Source organism: Engraulis encrasicolus, chromosome 24, assembly GCF_034702125.1.
Source record: "Engraulis encrasicolus isolate BLACKSEA-1 chromosome 24, IST_EnEncr_1.0, whole genome shotgun sequence".
Taxonomy (NCBI): Eukaryota; Metazoa; Chordata; class Actinopteri; order Clupeiformes; family Engraulidae; genus Engraulis; species Engraulis encrasicolus.
Genome location: NC_085880.1, coordinates 46832421 through 46849370, shown reverse-complemented (window position 1 = coordinate 46849370; position 16950 = coordinate 46832421). Strand labels below are relative to the sequence as shown.

At 42.5% G+C, this 16950-nt stretch overlaps 1 long non-coding RNA gene across 1 annotated transcript; it reads right to left on the bottom strand.

Annotated features, from left to right (window-relative positions):
- Positions 1–6897: 6897 nt before the first annotated feature.
- Positions 6898–11468, bottom strand: LOC134441797 (uncharacterized). Its single transcript, XR_010033200.1, has 7 exons — positions 11377–11468; positions 11010–11054; positions 10531–10585; positions 10303–10347; positions 9907–9961; positions 7790–7812; positions 6898–7244 (listed from the first exon to the last, which is right to left on the bottom strand). It is a non-coding gene; the product is annotated as an uncharacterized LOC134441797 (long non-coding RNA).
- Between the last annotated feature and the right edge of the window lie 5482 nt (positions 11469–16950).

Here is a 16950-nt window from a genome sequence, read left to right as displayed (position 1 = left end):
TGTGGAGATCCCTGTTGTATTGTGCAGCCCCCTCTCTAACCACTTTTCTCCAGGCAGGTCTGTTCCTCACTGTAGTCTCCCAGGTGTTAAGGGGTATATGGCACTTCCTGATGTTGTCCTTGATGTTGTCTTTGTACCTTTTCTTTTGACCTCCTGGGGCACGTTTCCCTTGGAGAAGCTGTGAGTACAGGACTTGTTTGGGTAGTCGAGAGTCTTGCATTCGAATGACATGGCCAGTCCATCTAAGTTGGTGTTGTGCAATGATGGCTGTGATGGTAGGGATGCCAGCCTCCTCCAGGACACTGGTATTTGTTCGATAATCCTCCCAGGTTATCCTGAGGATTCTCCGTAGATGTCTTTGATGGAAGGCTTCCAGTGATTTCAGGTGTCTACTATATGTGGTCTAGGTTTCTGACCCATAAAGGAGAGTGGGGAGCAGTATCGCTTTGTAGACCAGGATTTTAGTCTTTGACTGAAGATCACGGTTTTCAAACACCCTTTTCTTAAGTCGCGAGTATGCTGCGCTGGTGCAACTAAGGCGGTGGTGTATCTCATCATCAATGGTGGCTTTAAATGATAGAAGGCTGCCAAGATATGGGAAGTGGTCTACATTTTCCAATTTGGTATTTTCAATATAGATGTTTGGGGGAGTGATGCAGTCCGGTAATGGCTGGAAGAGGATTTGAGTCTTCTTGATGTTTATGGCCAGACCAAGCTGTTTGTAGGCTTTAGCAAAAGCAGTCAAGCTGCACTGTAGGTCATCTTCTGAGAGGGCTACAATGGCATTGTCGTCTGCATACTGCAGCTCTGTGATGGGTACGGTGGTGGTTTGACCTTTGGCCCTGAATCGGTTGATGTTCAGAAGTTCCTCAGCCCTGTACACAATTTTGACTCCCTGTGGCAGCTGATTCCCTGTAAGATGGAGGATGCTGGCAATGAAAATGGAGAACAGTGATGGTGCAATAACACATCCCTGTTTAACTCCTGTGTCAACTCGGAATGGTTCGGTTTCATCTCCAAAGCCAGTCAGTACAGTGGCAGACATATTGTCATGTAGCAGCCTCAAAACTCGAATGAATTTATCAGGGCAGCCAATTTTTGCCAGGACCTGCCATAAGGCTTGGCGGTTAACAGAATCGAAGGCTTTAGTGAGGTCTATGAAGGCCATGTATAGAGGTTGATTTTGTTCTCTGCACTTCTCCTGCAGCTGGCGAGCTACAAAGATCATGTCCATGGTGCTTCTGTTTGGACGGAATCCGCTTTGTGACTCAGGAAGAGTGTTTTCTGACAGGGGGGCGAGTCTATTGGCCAACACCCTGGCTAATGCCTTCCCTACCGTAGAGAGGAGGGAAATGCCTCTATAGTTACCGCATTCAGTCTTGTCACCCTTCTTGAAAAGGGAGATCACTAGGGCATCCCTCAATTGTGCTGGTATTTCCTCTTTTTTCCATATTTTGACAAGCAGGGTGTGGATGTGTTCAAGAAGGACAGGCCCACCTTCTTTCAGAACCTCAGCTGGTATACCATCAGCCCCAGGAGACTTGTTGTTCTTCATCTTCCTGATGGCATCCCGTACCTCACTCAAACTGGGTGGTTCTGCCATACTTTCAAAGATGGGCAGTTGAGGAAGTTGGTCCAGTGCCTCAAAGTCAGGGGTAGTGTCCCTATTCAGAAGCTCCTCATAGTGCTCCTTCCACCTGTGCGTTATAGCCTCTTTATCCTTCATCAGATAGAGTCCATCCTTAGAGCGAAGGGGGGTCAGGCAACGATGGCTGGGTCCATATACAGCTCTTGTGGCTTCAAAAAAGCCTCTGGTGTCCCCAGTGTCAGCAAGCTGTTGGATTTCCAGGGCCTTTTGTGTCCACCATTGGTTCTTGAGTACCCTGACCCTTGATTGAACAGCTGCTTTCGCTTTAGCATGGGCTTCTCTTTTAACATTGCAGTTGATGTCATTTTGCCATGTTGTGAAAGTTTTCCGCTTGATGTTGATAAGGTGCTGGATTTCTGTGTCATTCTCATCATACCAGTCTTGATGCTTTCTCATCTTGTGGCCAAGGATGGTTTTGCAGGAGTTAATGATGGTGGAAGAGAGAGTATCCCAATGTTTTTCAATATCCTCTGGGTACTGGTCAGGCAAGTCTGCACTCATGGCTGCCTGCAGCTGTTGCTGATATGCTGTTTCTCCCAGTCGCTCGACGTTGAACCGCCGTCGAGGTTGTCCTTTTTGGTGCCTCATTTTCCGCATCAAACGGATAGACATGGTTGAGCGAATGAGGCGATGGTCAGTCCAGCATTCATCTGCACCAGTCATTGCTTTTGTGATGAGTACATCTCTACGGTCCTGGGAGCGGACAATGATATAGTCGATGAGATGCCAGCATTTTGAGCGGGGATGCATCCAAGATGTTTTGAACTTTTTCTTTTGACGAAAAAGAGTGTTGGTGATGACCAGGTCATATTCTGAGCACTTAGTTAACAGCATTAAGCCATTGGAATTAGTGTTTCCAGTCCCTTCTCTCCCCAGTGTGCCTCTCCATAAATCATGGTTTTGCCCGACTCTGGCATTAAAGTCTCCAAGAAGGATTAGTTTGTCTTCCTTGGGGACTTTGGATAGAATTGTGTCCAGGTCAGCATAAAAGGCTTCCTTTACATCCTGCTGCGCATCAAGTGTTGGAGCATAAGCGCTAATAACAGTGGCCATCTGACTGTTAGAAAGCATCAGGCGTAAGGTCATTAGGCGTTCGCTGATGCCTACAGGAAGTTCGTGGAGCTGGTTGACGAGGTTGTTCTTAATGGCGGAGCCCACACCGTGGATTCGCGGCTCTTCGGCAGGTTTTCCTTTCCAGAAGAAAGTATATCCCCCTTTTTCCTCCTTCAGCTGTCCTTCATCAGCCAGGTTTCAGAGAGAGCTGCGATGTCAATTTGGAATCTTTTTAGTTCCCGGGAGATGATGGCTGTTCGTCTTTCAGGCCGTTCACTGGCTTTGTTGTCTGTGAGGGTTCGCACATTCCAGGTTCCAAAGTGAAAGTTTTGTTTGGTTGTTTTGTTTTGATTTGGTTTCCGACCGCATGGTAGTGACCCCTCTGGATGCGGTAGTCCAGACAGGGTGATGAGAGGCAGGCTATGTTTAGGGTACCTTTTCTAACCCTCTCCCCTCTTGGGGTGAGCAGAGTGGATCCTAAAAAGGGCTGCTCAGTCATGGGTGCAGCTACCGAAAGCTCTTTCTGCCTCATCCAAGAGCTAGCGATCATCTTGCACCCACCGCCTGTGTGCCGGGTTGGGGCTAGGGGCTGCCAGACTTCACTATCCTGCCCCCGTCACCACTTCCCGATCGCCACAGGGCTTTGTGTCCAGGTTATGGGGTAGGTTGGGTTGGGTATTGGGTTCTGGAGGACGCCTGCGCGTGGCATCTTTTTACGTGGGGAGACTGATGCGCCTGCAGCCACCACACGGTCCTTGACAGAAAGAGACCTAGATCCAGTGGCATGGAGATCCAAGACGACTGGAGATCACCCTCTGCTGCAGCCTTCATCCGCCTTCCCAGCCGTTGTGGTACATCCTGCTGCTGCCATCCTCCGCCTGGTCCGCCGTTGAGGTCTTTGCTATTTACCCATAGCTGGGGCAGGGGTTGACGGGCAGCAGGGCGTGTCCACACTAGAGCGGGCCTGCATGCCGCGTCTCTGGGGCCCCCTGCTACTCCGAGATCCCATACAGCTTTGCCTGGAACCGCAAGGTACCAGTTACCGTGCGTGGCCACGAGGAGGCGTGTACAGGTCTTGGCAATGGAGAGGCTGTGTACCAGCAGAGGAGGCTTACGCGCTCGGCTCCTCTTTTCACCACCCCCGGAGAGGTGGCTAGCCGGTGGCGGTAGCTGAAAGCAGAGAGCAACAAGCAGAAGCGACATGCAGCATGCACTAACCTGCACTAACCAGCATGCACTAACCTGCGAGCACTAGTTCTACTCCAACACTACTGCACTGACGCATCACATGCCCTGTGTTCTAGACACACACACACACACACACACACACACACACACACACACACACACACACACACACACACACACACACACACACACACACACACACACACACACACACTTCATGCCAGGGTCCAGAAGGACAGACAGAGGCTGTGGAGACCGCCTGCCCGCCCGCCCTCCTGCCCACACACTTATACTTAGTGTGCCCCTTTAAGTGCCCATCAGCAGCAGCAGACATACACACACTGCCCTGATTGCCGCTCCTTACATGACCCTTGAGGAGGAGAGGAGATGTAATCAAGACAAGTGAAGGCAGATGGCCACTCAAGACAAAAATACTGAATCAAACAAAGATATCGCAAACCACGCCCACTCAATGCAAAAGCGTGTGCTCAAGTTGGGTCTCCTAAGGGGGCGTTGTCCCCTACTTCTTCTTCTCTTTTTGAGGTGTTTGTGCAAGATGTGCGCTACCGCCATATACAGCGCTATGGGGACTCCATTGATTCTCAACCTCAGGACTCCGTAGGTCTCCTAACCGAAGGTCTCCTAAAGGGGCGTTCACCCGACATTAAGTGCATACCGGAAAGCAAACAAAATGACGCTTCTTGGTTACATCCACTTTCTTTGCTCAAGATGATCTATTCCCACTGCTGCTTTTTGGGTCGCAAATAGACCCTTTTTACCCCCCTAAGAGATAGCCAATTCCAAATAGCCCTTTTTACCCCACAACACATAGCCAGGGTTTCAATTAGCCCCTTTTTTGCCCCTATGAGAGATAGCCACGTTGTAAAATGGCCCCTTTTTTGCCCACATAAGAGATAATCACGTTGTAAAATGGCTCCTTTTTACCCATATAAGAGATAGCCACGGAGGCTTACAATTCATTCAATTCGTTCAAGAAGCACCTGAAATGACATCTATTCACTGAGGCATATGGACTTTAACTTCACTGGCCCTTCCCCTATCAGATGGATTTACAACCAACTGACAGACTAGTCAGACTTACATCTGGAGACCGTCAGACAGACAGACAGACAACTAGTCAGACATACAACTGGAGAATGTCAGATGGACTTACAACCAACTGGAGGATGTCAGATGAGGTGGCCAGAGTGTTCTGCAGAGGAGAGCAGTGCTGAATTTATTTGACCATCCATTCCATCATTAGTGTCTCATGCCAGCACCTCGCCTCCACATATGACAGATTTATGTGTTGTGTTGATTGATGTGACAAGATCTGTTTGTGTGTGTGTGTGTGTGTGTGTGTGTGTGTGTGTGTGTGTGTGTGTGTGTGTGTGTGTGTGTGTGTGTGTGTGTGTGCGTGTGCGTGTGCGTGTGCGTCTCTGTCTCCGTGTGCATGCGCACGTGTGTGTGTGTGTCCATGTGTGTAGGTATATGTGTTCAAGTTACACAAATCTTGACAATCGAGGGAAGCAACTTCTCGTGGCTTTTTTTTCTTTTTTGTATGTTCCCTTCCGCATGATTGAGTGTTACAAGCCAGCATGCCAAGGCAGAGAGATGAATTACCGCCACTTAGATCCCACCACGTACTGTACGCCATAATCCATTCAAGTCAGGAGAGGCATTTTTCTGGCTATTGCTTGCCATACATCTTGACCCTGGCTGCTGGTTGCCATGTCATGTCTCTGTGGTAGACTGATGGGGAGGGGGTGGCGGGCAGTGTGTGTGTGTATGTGTTTGTGAGTGTGTGTGTGTGTGTGTGTGTGTGTGTGTGTGTGTGTGTGTGTGTGTGTCTGGTCTTGTGAGGGAGCTCCTGACAAGCATCTGCATCCATCATCCTCTTCCACTGTCTGCCTCCTTATATTCTGGATCATTCACGTTCAGTTTCTAGATTATTTTCATTCAGGACATAGACATGACATATCTCAGTTTGGAGCTATTGTTTTCAGGAAACTTGAGGAGATGTAACTCATCCATTGAATGGTTATATTCATCATTCACGTTCAGTTTCTAGATTATTTTTATTCAGGAAACACACACACTAAAAAATACTGGGTTAAAAATAACCCAAATTGGGTATTCTAATACCCAGTCACTGAGTAACTATTGGACAGCACACATACTGGGTTATTTTTACCCATTGGATTGGGTTAGTATTTTTAACCCAGCATTGGGTCAATACAACATGCCCAGTAATGGGTTAAATTAACCCAGCCGTAGGGTCAGAAATACCCTGTACTGGGTTGCTGAGTTAACCCATTTCACTGGGTTAAAATACTAACCCAATCCAATGGGTAAAAATAACCCAGTATGTGTGCTGTCCAATAGTTACTCAGTGACTGGGTTGATACTGGGTAAAAAATGGGTGGAAACTGGGTTATTTGGGAATTGCCTTTTACTTTTCTCCAATTCTTTCAGTTGTTCCCTTTGATTGGCAAATTACGTCGAGTTCCAAGCAAGCAACTATCATTGAATCTTATGGGACCAGCCAGCGGCTAGTGAATGCCACTGGTCAATGATAATTGCCTGCTTGGAGGTAGAAGTTGCATTGCCAAACTCAGGAAATGGCTGAAAGAACAGGAGAAAAGTAAGGCTCAATTACTCAAGGGGATGTGTAAAAATCTGCGTATTTCCAGAAATGGTTAAATATCATTTTAACAATATGCAACACATTTGACCATTTTAAACACTCAAGTCACTGCTAACCATTGCTCAAATAGAACCAATCTGATCACTATTAATGGTTAAATATCACTTTAACAATATGCAACACATTTGACCATTTTAAACACTCAAGTCACTGCTAACCATTGCTCAAATAGAACCAATCTGATCACTATTAATGTTTTAAATAATTTGTATACATTATTGTATACATGTTAACATATGTGGTAATTCAATGACATTATACGAAAACACATCAAAGCATAATGAATCAATGGAGAGAGAAATTATTTTCTGGTCAACCTTCCTTTATTACCAGGGATTCACGTTCTTCAATTTGCATCAATTCAAAGCAATATTTGAAAGGAAAAAAGTGTCCAGGCACGAAAAGAAAATCTGCAAAGATATTTTACAAAACAAATGACACTTGATCAAAAATAAACATACAGTAAAAGTCACGAGACATTGCTTCTCTAAATGGTCTATGCAGCACTTTTTACATTGTATTGAGGAAAGGCAGATACAGTGTTGGCAATATGTCTTTGTAAGATAGGATAGCTAAACACATACAGCGTGCAATTATGTGTAGGAATCACCATGTGAAAGAGTTCAAGATGAGGTACACAGCATTTCTCTGAATGAAAAGAAAGACAGGCAACTTAGCATTCAGTTACACATTAAAAATTATAATGTGAAGACATTGCAAGACACAGACTATAAACTCCAAAGAGTTGTGAATCCAATATTCATGCAATGTGTAAAATACAAACATGTAAATGAAGTTTCCAGTTCAACCCAATCTGACAAAGTATGTAGTAAAAACAAAGGAGATACGCACTCTGTGCTTCTAAATTAACACTCCGGTGCAACCAGAGCAGGACTAAATAATAAGTACAAAGGAAAAAGAATCTGGTGCCACACGGATGTCTATTTTCTGTTATTTATTTTTTCAGTGCAGTAAGACTAACGTTTCGACATGCGTCTTCGTCCTCTGAAGACGCATGTCGAAACGTTAGTCTTACTGCACTGAAAATATAAATAACAGAAAATAGACATCCGTGGGGCACCAGATTCTTTTTCCTTTGTACAAAATATATAGTAACTTGTAGACCTACTGTCTTTTGGCTTTTTAAGGAAACATGAATGGTACACATATTCAAAAGAGAAACAGAGGCTTACCATTTAGGTTTTCGTTCAGTCACCTACAACCATAGAAAAAAGTAAGAAAAACAAATTACTCATGTTGAAATGACATTAGATGAATCTTTCATAAAATATGCTTGTTGACATGCAAGTGTCCGTCACTGTGCAGACCTTTGTTATTTATGTTAATTTTGAAGTTTTTGATCCAGCACATGAACTTGAGATGTCCAGGCATGCTCTCTTTTTTGGACCATGTTCGGGCAGGAGGCAGATGGGGGGAGTAAGCTTATACCGGTTATTCATCACCCCCATTACTTACCCATGACTGCCAGAAACATGGATTATTGGTGTCCCTGGATTGTGTTTTCAATTCAAGTTAATGAACTAAAAATTAACCTTTCATTAACATATGTGGGAGATTATCACTGGACGAAATAAACCTTTTTCCCCGACCCTATACTTGTATGTTTAAAGAATATGACTAATTCATAGTCATGTAAATATATACAGTATATAGCATACACATATGTGGAAAAAATCTGAGACCACTTTAAAATGTTCAGTTTTTCTGATTTTACTATATATATGTAACGGAGGCCAACTATCAAAGTGTGAGGTGGAACGTTAGTAAAAACCTCTCTCCCAAAGCCTCAATACAGTGCGGTAACTGTGGGCTATCTGACCGGTCCTTTAGCTCAGCAGTCTTGTACTGTGCCTCCCATTGCCAAACCAGATGCGTTGACGAGGTGGCCGGTTCGCGGCCCGAGGGAAGTGAACCGTGGAGGAACACCTCGGTCATAGATAGGTGTGTGTTTGAGTAAAACAAATACCCGTATTTTCGGGACCAAAAGACGCACTGTGTTAAAAGACGCACCACCAAGGACCGTGACTTTTTTCACACAAAAGACGCACGGCATCATAGGACGCACTTCATAACTAATTTCATAACTAATGCTGTTGTTGTTAAGAATGCACAAAAAATAACATGCGTGGCCGAATACACGCAATATCAAACGTTGCCGAATATCACAACCTAGCGTTTTCGAGCAGTTTCTTAAAGTATGACATGAAGCCATCACTGAATTTTACGCATGTTCTTTCAAAGAAAACAAATGTTTAAACACATTTAATGTAGGCTATTCAGCAACAGATTCATAGAACATTGAAAAAGAATCGCCTGGTATTTCAGGAGTCGCGACCCTCATCTCTCCTCGAGATCTGCTCCGCGTCTCTCTCTCCCTCCCCTCCCTCCCACACACACACACGCAGGCACAGCGTCGGCCCTTTTCTAACAGGAGTAGCCTACTTTTCAGTGCAATCCTGGCTGGAAAAAATATTGTTGCTCATTCATCCATGATGAAGACGTTTAGGCAATCATGAAATAGTGGTAGTGTTGTCGCACAGTAGCAAACATCTTTCTCTGACGTGACGATGCATTTTCGCGGAACTTCTCAACTCCGCTTTCATAAACCTACCCGACGGTTGTTGTCTGATCTTTTTTCAATGTTCGCTAATGTTTGTAATTTAGCTATAGGGTCTGTGCTTAGACTCGGTAGCTTTCTGATAAGAATCACTATTGTGCCGATCGCAAAGGATGTTGAAGTGTGGAGTCTTGCAACTTGTTTCAGTCAAGGACACTGAAATACCAGTCAACGGCCCTTCCACGCTTCTCACATGCTTTACTGCACGTCTTGCGAATGCATGCAACCATGCACACAACCATGTCAACGAGAGCGCGTATGCCATCATAACTCTGCATCGAGCAAATAATATGCAACAGCTTGCAATGCGCGCACGAGAGAGAGAGAGAGAGACGTCATTCTTAACAGGTGCCATTGTAACCTGGCTTCTGTACACAGTCTATCCCGCGACACTCTTGAGGTATACCCACACGTATTTTTTCATCACGTGCAGACCCGATTCCCCCCAAGAGTCTCGCGGTCATGGTTTTTTTCACACATTGGACGCACTAGCTTATAAGACGCTCTGGCAGTTTTTGACAATATTTTATGATTTTATGATGCGTCTTATGGTCCGAAAAATACAGTATTGCCATTTCATTCTATGAACTGCTAAATACATCTTCTTCAAATTTCTAAAGAAAATATTGTCATTTTTTCCACGGCTGTATATTGAAGTATCCAGATACTCACTCTGTCTACAAAGCCTCCGGGATAAGTGCTGCAGAGCGAAACAGATTTTGGTCACCTTAGAAATAAGGAAATGAGAGAGAGAGAGAGAGAGAGAGAGAGAGAGAGAGTTAGCAAGTGCTGCTCAAGGTATTGCTGAATGTTACTTTCTTCTCTATAAAGGAAACGGGCATTAATTACATGGGCCTGAAGGCTAAGCAAATGCTTTATCAATATCATGCAGTATCCCAACTGTGCTGGTGCTTTAATATTTTCTTAATAGCAAGGAGTTAGAGATGGCGGTGTTATGTTAAGTTCCAATCTACATTCCTAATAAATGCACGTGATCATTATTTTGGCTTTATGCGGTATGGCTACATTAATGGCAGGCTACACATATTGAGAAGCAGCAATACTAACCTTGCTGAAGGAATGAATCTCCGTTTTCTTTCAGTCACTACCAGTCTAGGACAAAAAAGGCAACACATTAGAAATAATTTCCAAGCAGCACCTCGGTCATAGATAGGTGTGTGTTTGAGTAAAACAAACATTGCCATTTCATTCTATAAACTGCCAAATACATTTTCTCCAAATTTCTAAAGAAAATATTTTTTCCACGACTGTATATTGAAGTATCCAGATACTCACTCTGTCTACAAAACCTCCGGGACAAGTGCTGCAGAGTGAAACAGATTTTGGTCACCTTAGAAATAAGTAAATGAGAGAGAGAGAGAGAGAGAGAGAGAGAGAGAGAGAGAGAGAGAGAGAGAGAGAGAGAGAGAGAGAGAGAGAGAGAGAGTTAGCAAGTGCTGCTCAAGGTATTACTGAATGTTACTTCCTGTTCTATAAAGGAAACGGGCATTAATTACATGGGCCTGATTGTTGGACAGCGCTGTCGGTCAAAAACTTAGCTCACATGGTTGGCTGCCAGTGTCTTGCCCCTCTTCATAACATCATGTTGATAAACACTCAGAACCCATGTATAGCAAGAAGCTAGAGATGGAGGTGTTATGTTAAGTTCCAATCTACATTCATAATAAATACATGCATGTGATCATTGTTTTGGCTTTATGGGGTATGGCTACAATAATGGCAGGCTACACATATTGAGAAGCAGCAATACTAACCTTGCTGAAAGAATGAATCTGCGTTTTCTTTCAGTCACTTCCAGTCTAGGACAAAAAAGGCAACACATAAGAAATAATTTCCAAGCAATCCCTTGGTTTGGCAGCATCTATATATCAAATCACACAGAAAAAATATCTTTAGCCAGTTGAAAGTGTCAGTGTTGATGTGGAGAGGTTAATTTGTTCGGGCCTCTGACAATGTGGACAGTTATTCCCCTGTTAAACATAATGCAGAAAGTCTCGTGCTGGAACTGTTAGTGAGTGACTGACGTGGCTTTAAAAGTGGCCTAATTCAAAACAATTGCATTTATGGCATCCTCTGAGGCGTCTGGTGAATAATGCTACAATATACAATGTTTGCACATACCTTAGCACAGACGGACATAACGTGATCAGCTTACAAAGGATCCGGACGCCAGGGCGATCTCTGGTTAACCTGGTGATTAATAATACAGTGAGTGCACACTCAAAACTGTTCGGGTGAAGCATAAAGCATATAGTAAAGGATCTTAACACATGCACAAGCACTAACGACATCTTCAGAGGGATAGCCTCAGTATGCTGGGATGGTCCAGACCGACGTCACCGATCCCACCCCAAACTCGACCCCAGACGCACAGGCAGCTGACAGAGCAGCGCAGCAACAAGAAAGCATCCGTAGAGCTCCAGTGAGCAGAGCATACATCAGGATACCCTTGATAAAATAATAGAGCTCTTCAGCGTTGACGTCAACTTGTATGCAGCGTTTGGACTACCGGTTCCATGGCGATTTTTTACATTGCAAAACGCCATAGAGATTCAGGTTTGGCAAAAATATAAGTTGCACGGCAACAACGAACATTAGCGTGTCCCCGCATCCCTTTCTCATTAGTGGAACGGATCGTATCATCATGTTGGTGTATTCACATGTTATTTCTTTTGCAACTTAAATTTTATTGAAAGAATTTTCTTATCATTCACAAGAGTGCTCCTGTAGATCTTTAAACAAACAGAAATTGCCACATACCCACATTGTGAAATTCCCATGTGAAAAATGACAGTCACAACACACAAACTAACAACAAAAACACAATAATAATAACAATAATATAGGAAACAAAACTACAGAGCAAAAAAACAAAAAACAAACAAAAAAAACCAACACACACACACACACACACCACAAGCAGGTACATAAAAGGTCTCATCCAACCAATAAGTTACATCATCTTGCTGTAAACACTGTATGAAATAGTCCACACTAGCAAACCCATCCTCAAGAACTGTCCTCCCCCTCTATAACTCTCAACCATGGAGACCACCTAGCCTGGAATTGTTCCTCCTGTAGTCTTAATTTAAATGTTATCTTCTCCATTGTGTATATTCCCCTAACTATGTCCAGCCAAGTATCATATCTTGGTGGATCCACCTTGAGCCAACTAAGCGTGATAGACTTCTTAGCTGCAGCAAGAAGAATATGCAACAAGTATATTCTCTTTTTGCTCATGGTCTGAGTTTGAACTGCACCCAGAATGGCCAAGAACGGACCCCTCACTATTGTGGAGCTGAAAATGTTATCTATAGAGTCAAGTATCTCCTTCCAGAAGTCATTTAAGACAGGGCAGCTCCAGAAAATGTGAAGGTGGTTAGCACATTGTTCCCCACAAGCTCTCCAACAGGCCCCTGATTGAAGTGGATTAAATTTAGAGATGATGTGAGGTGTTCTAAAGAACTTATGGACTATTTTCCATTGAAACTCTCTCCAAATATTGGCATTAGTGACTTTATGTATTTGCAAAGAGATATTCTCCCAGATGTCGTCCATGATTAACATACCAAACTCTTTTTCCCATCTTTCTTTGACAAGGAAATTGTTTTCTTGAGCCATGCTGGAAAATATTTTGTACAAAATAGAGATAGGCTTTCCTATACATCTTTGTGTTTGAATTCTTACCAAGTATTTCTCTATGCTAGTGTCAGATCTGTTTATCTTATCCCAATCAGGATGTTTTGTCAAAAAACTTCTAATTTGAAGATATCGAAAAAAGTCTGTTTTAGGTATGTTAAACTCTTCCATTAGTTCTTCAAATGATTTCAGTTCTATAATTCCAAGAAGTTGATGTACAAAGCTAAGATTTAGGTGTTTCCACTTTTTGTATCCTGAGTCCAGTTTGAGAGGGATGAAGTCTCTAAGATGGGCAATACTGGAAAGACCTGATGTTACAGGGAGATTATACGATTTTTGCACTTCCCTCCAGGCTTTAAGTGTAGTTTTAGACCATCTACTGAGTGAATCATCTATATCCTTGCTGCTTGTAAAAGGTATTTCTGACAATTGTATTGAAGAGCAGGAATTCTTCTCAATTTCCAACCATCTGGTGTCTGTCTTGTCTACCATCCATACAATTAGGGCCCTCAATTGACAGGCCCACCAGTATTTTTTCAGGTTGGGCAAACCCCAACCTCCCTGGCTTTTAGGTAGTTGTAGCAATTTATATCTGACCCTTGGCTTTTTCCCTTGCCAGATAAATCTGGAAATATGACGATCTAAGGTGGTAAATGTTTTATTTGGGAGTACAAGAGGCAAGGCTTGAAAAAGAAATAAAAGTTTTGGGAGTACATTCATCCTTATACACTCTATTCTGCCAGAAAGAGAAAGAGGAAGTACATTCCATCTGTCTAGATCAGCAGATATTTTATTTATCAGTTTACTAAAATTGGCGTCGAATAATTTGTCTATATTTTGAGGGATTGTGGTCCCCAAATATGTAATTCCGTCTTTAGGCCATTTAAATGAAAATGCATCCCTTATCTGTTGTGTAATAAGTGTATTCATAGCCAGGGCTTCAGTTTTATTTACATTAACCTTATAACCAGATATTTTACCAAAGGTGGTGAAGTTCTGCATAAGTCTGGGGACAGAGGACAGTGGTTCTGATATATATACAAGCACGTCGTCTGCATACAAGGAAATCTTATGTACCTCCCCACCTATTTCAATCCCCTTAATAGATTTGTCTTCCCTTATTGCCTGCGCTAGCGGCTCAATAAATAATGCAAATAGTAACGGCGAGAGCGGGCAGCCCTGGCGCGTTCCCCTATGTAAAGTAAATGGATTAGATATGTGTCCATTGACCCTTACTAGGCTCTGAGGAGCAGAATACAGAAGCTTTATCCACCCAATGAATTTTGGTCCAAAACCAAACTTTTCCAAAGTTTTGAATAGGAAAGGCCACGAGACACGGTCGAATGCTTTCTGTGCGTCAACTGCTAATACCATGCAAGGATGTTGCCTTTTCTTACTCTGTTCCATAATATTTAGAAGTCTCCTGATGTTATCTGGTAAGTAACGTCCACTAATGAATCCGGTCTGATCGGGGTGAATTAGGTCTGTAATGATCGTTCCAACTCTTTTAGCAAGAATGGAGGTCAAAATTTTGCAGTCTGTGTTCAATAATGCAATTGGTCTGTATGAAGCGCAGAGGGTAGGGTCCTTACGCTCCTTCAGCAACACTGAAATTATCGCTTCCTTCCAAGTTGAGGGTAACTCCCCTTTCACAAGAGCATAAGAGAATACTCTTTCTAAAATGGGACTGACAATATCTACAAATGTCTTATAAAATTCATTACTGAACCCATCTGTACCTGGACTTTTGTTGTTTTTCAAATTGCCAATTGCTTCCACTATTTCTTGTTTTGTTATGGGTTTATCTATATTTTTTGATGCATTTTCGTCTAATTTTGGGAGTTGTATATTTAAATATGCGTTTATTAAATCTGGATTATTTTCTGTATCTTTGTCTGAGTACAGGTCTTTGTAGAATTCAGCAAAAGCATCTGAGATATCATTTGGTGTATGAACGAAGGAGTTATCAGGAGTATTATTTTTAATTTTTTGGACGATGGTGCTGCTACATTTCTTCCTCAACTGAGATGCCAACAAACGGCTTGCCCTATTGCCATGCTCATAGTATCTCTGCTTTAAATACCTTACATTTCTTTCAACTTTTTCTGTCAATAGATTTTCCAACTCTTGCTTTACTTGCTTGAGTTTATTAAGAATATCAGTGGATGTGCTTATCTTGTGTTGCCTTTCAAGGTCTTTTATTTGTTCTTCCAGATCTTTTTGTTTAGATATTCTTTCCCTCTTTAAACGTGATGCAAACTGTATTATCTTCCCTCTGAGCACCGCTTTTGCAGCTTCCCACAATATGACAGGCGAGGTATCATCCCGGTCGTTAAATTGAAGATATGTCACAAATTCTTGTCTCACGTAGTCCTTAAAAGCTGATGTGCCTAATAAAGAAGTGTTTAGCCTCCATCTACTAGGCAATTTGAGCCTTCCTATATTCCAGGTCAAAGAAATTGGTGCGTGATCAGACAGCGTTATGTTGTGAATTTGACAATGTGTTATTCTATATAGTTCAGTCTTTGGTGTAAAAAAGTAGTCTATTCTGGAATATGATAAATGAGGATGAGAATAGAATGTGTAATCCCTGGTTTTAGGGTTCAGATGCCTCCAAACATCAGTAAGACCAAGCTCTTCACATCTATTTTGAAGTGCTCTACTATTTGTTGATAGATATGGTAGGGTTTGGGTAGAACTTTTATCTAACAAGGGGTTTAACACCAGATTAAAATCCCCCCCTACCAACAGGACCCCATTTGCTTTATCTAAGACCAAATCAAATATGTTCTTAAAAAAAAGAGGACAGTTTTCGTTTGGTGCATACACATTTAGCAAAGACAGGGCAACCCCATCCACTGATCCGTTTACTAGAACATAGCGCCCATCTTTATCCTTGTAACGGGAGTCTATACAGAAATTAAAAGATCTATTTATCAAAACTGCAACACCTTTTTTCCGCCCTGATGGGTGTGATGAATGATACACTTGTGATACCCATGACCTATTTAGTTTGTCATGTTCTATTTTAGATAAGTGGGTTTCCTGAAGGAAGGCGATGTCACACTTCATTTGTTTAAGTTGGTTTAAGATTTTTTTTCTTTTGATGGGATTATGCAGCCCCTTAACATTATATGAGACTACTTTACAGCTACCCATGTTTGATTGAACTGGTGATGGTGTAGTTGGACTTTGACAACATATTTTATGGACTTATGACCCTGTGGCGTGTGTAAGACAAAAAATAATAAACAAATATAAGAACTATATACATTAACTACAAACAAAGAACAGAAACTTCCACTCAGTGGCCCACATTCTAATGGGCCTTCCCTGCCAGCTCCATAACAATTAAGAGCCATAGCAGAGAAGAAAAGGAGTGTCCAGACCGTCGAGGTCTGGGCCAAAACTGTCTGATGTGGAGACAGCAACGCAGGTATACCGATGACACGAGTCCCCTGCGCCTATTTCCCCCTGTGCCACCCCCAGGACCCCCACCCCTTATATTTTAAGTAATTTGAAATAGTATTCACATACCATGAGCAGCTAGGACACAATAACAGAGAGTTTGAAATATATTCACCCTTGGATTTTCACATTAAAATAATCAGAAAAGGTTCAAATAAAATACAGATACCATGCTAGTGTACTGGCTATAATGTGCATAACTGGCTAAGCGGTTGTTTATATAAGACCTCAGTTTGAAACTATTTAAGACAAAAAAGCAAGTCAAAATTGGAAAAAATGAGAAAATTAGGGATAAATTAGAGATGAATGGGGGGGAAATACTGCCATCCATGTTTTTCAAGTGTCCTCATTTTTCCCCCCACAACAAAATGTCCTATTTCTTTTTTCCACATTCAGAAATTATTTTAGACCAAAGCTCTCAAAAAGCTGGTATAATGCCTGTCAGGACCATAGGAAATACTGTTGACAACACAAGCAGTTGTTCAAGCAAGACTTTAAACTATTTAAGACCAAAAAAAAAAAGAAAATTAGAAAAGCAGAAATGAATGGGGGGGAATACTATCCATCCAAGGATTTTTTTTTTTTTTT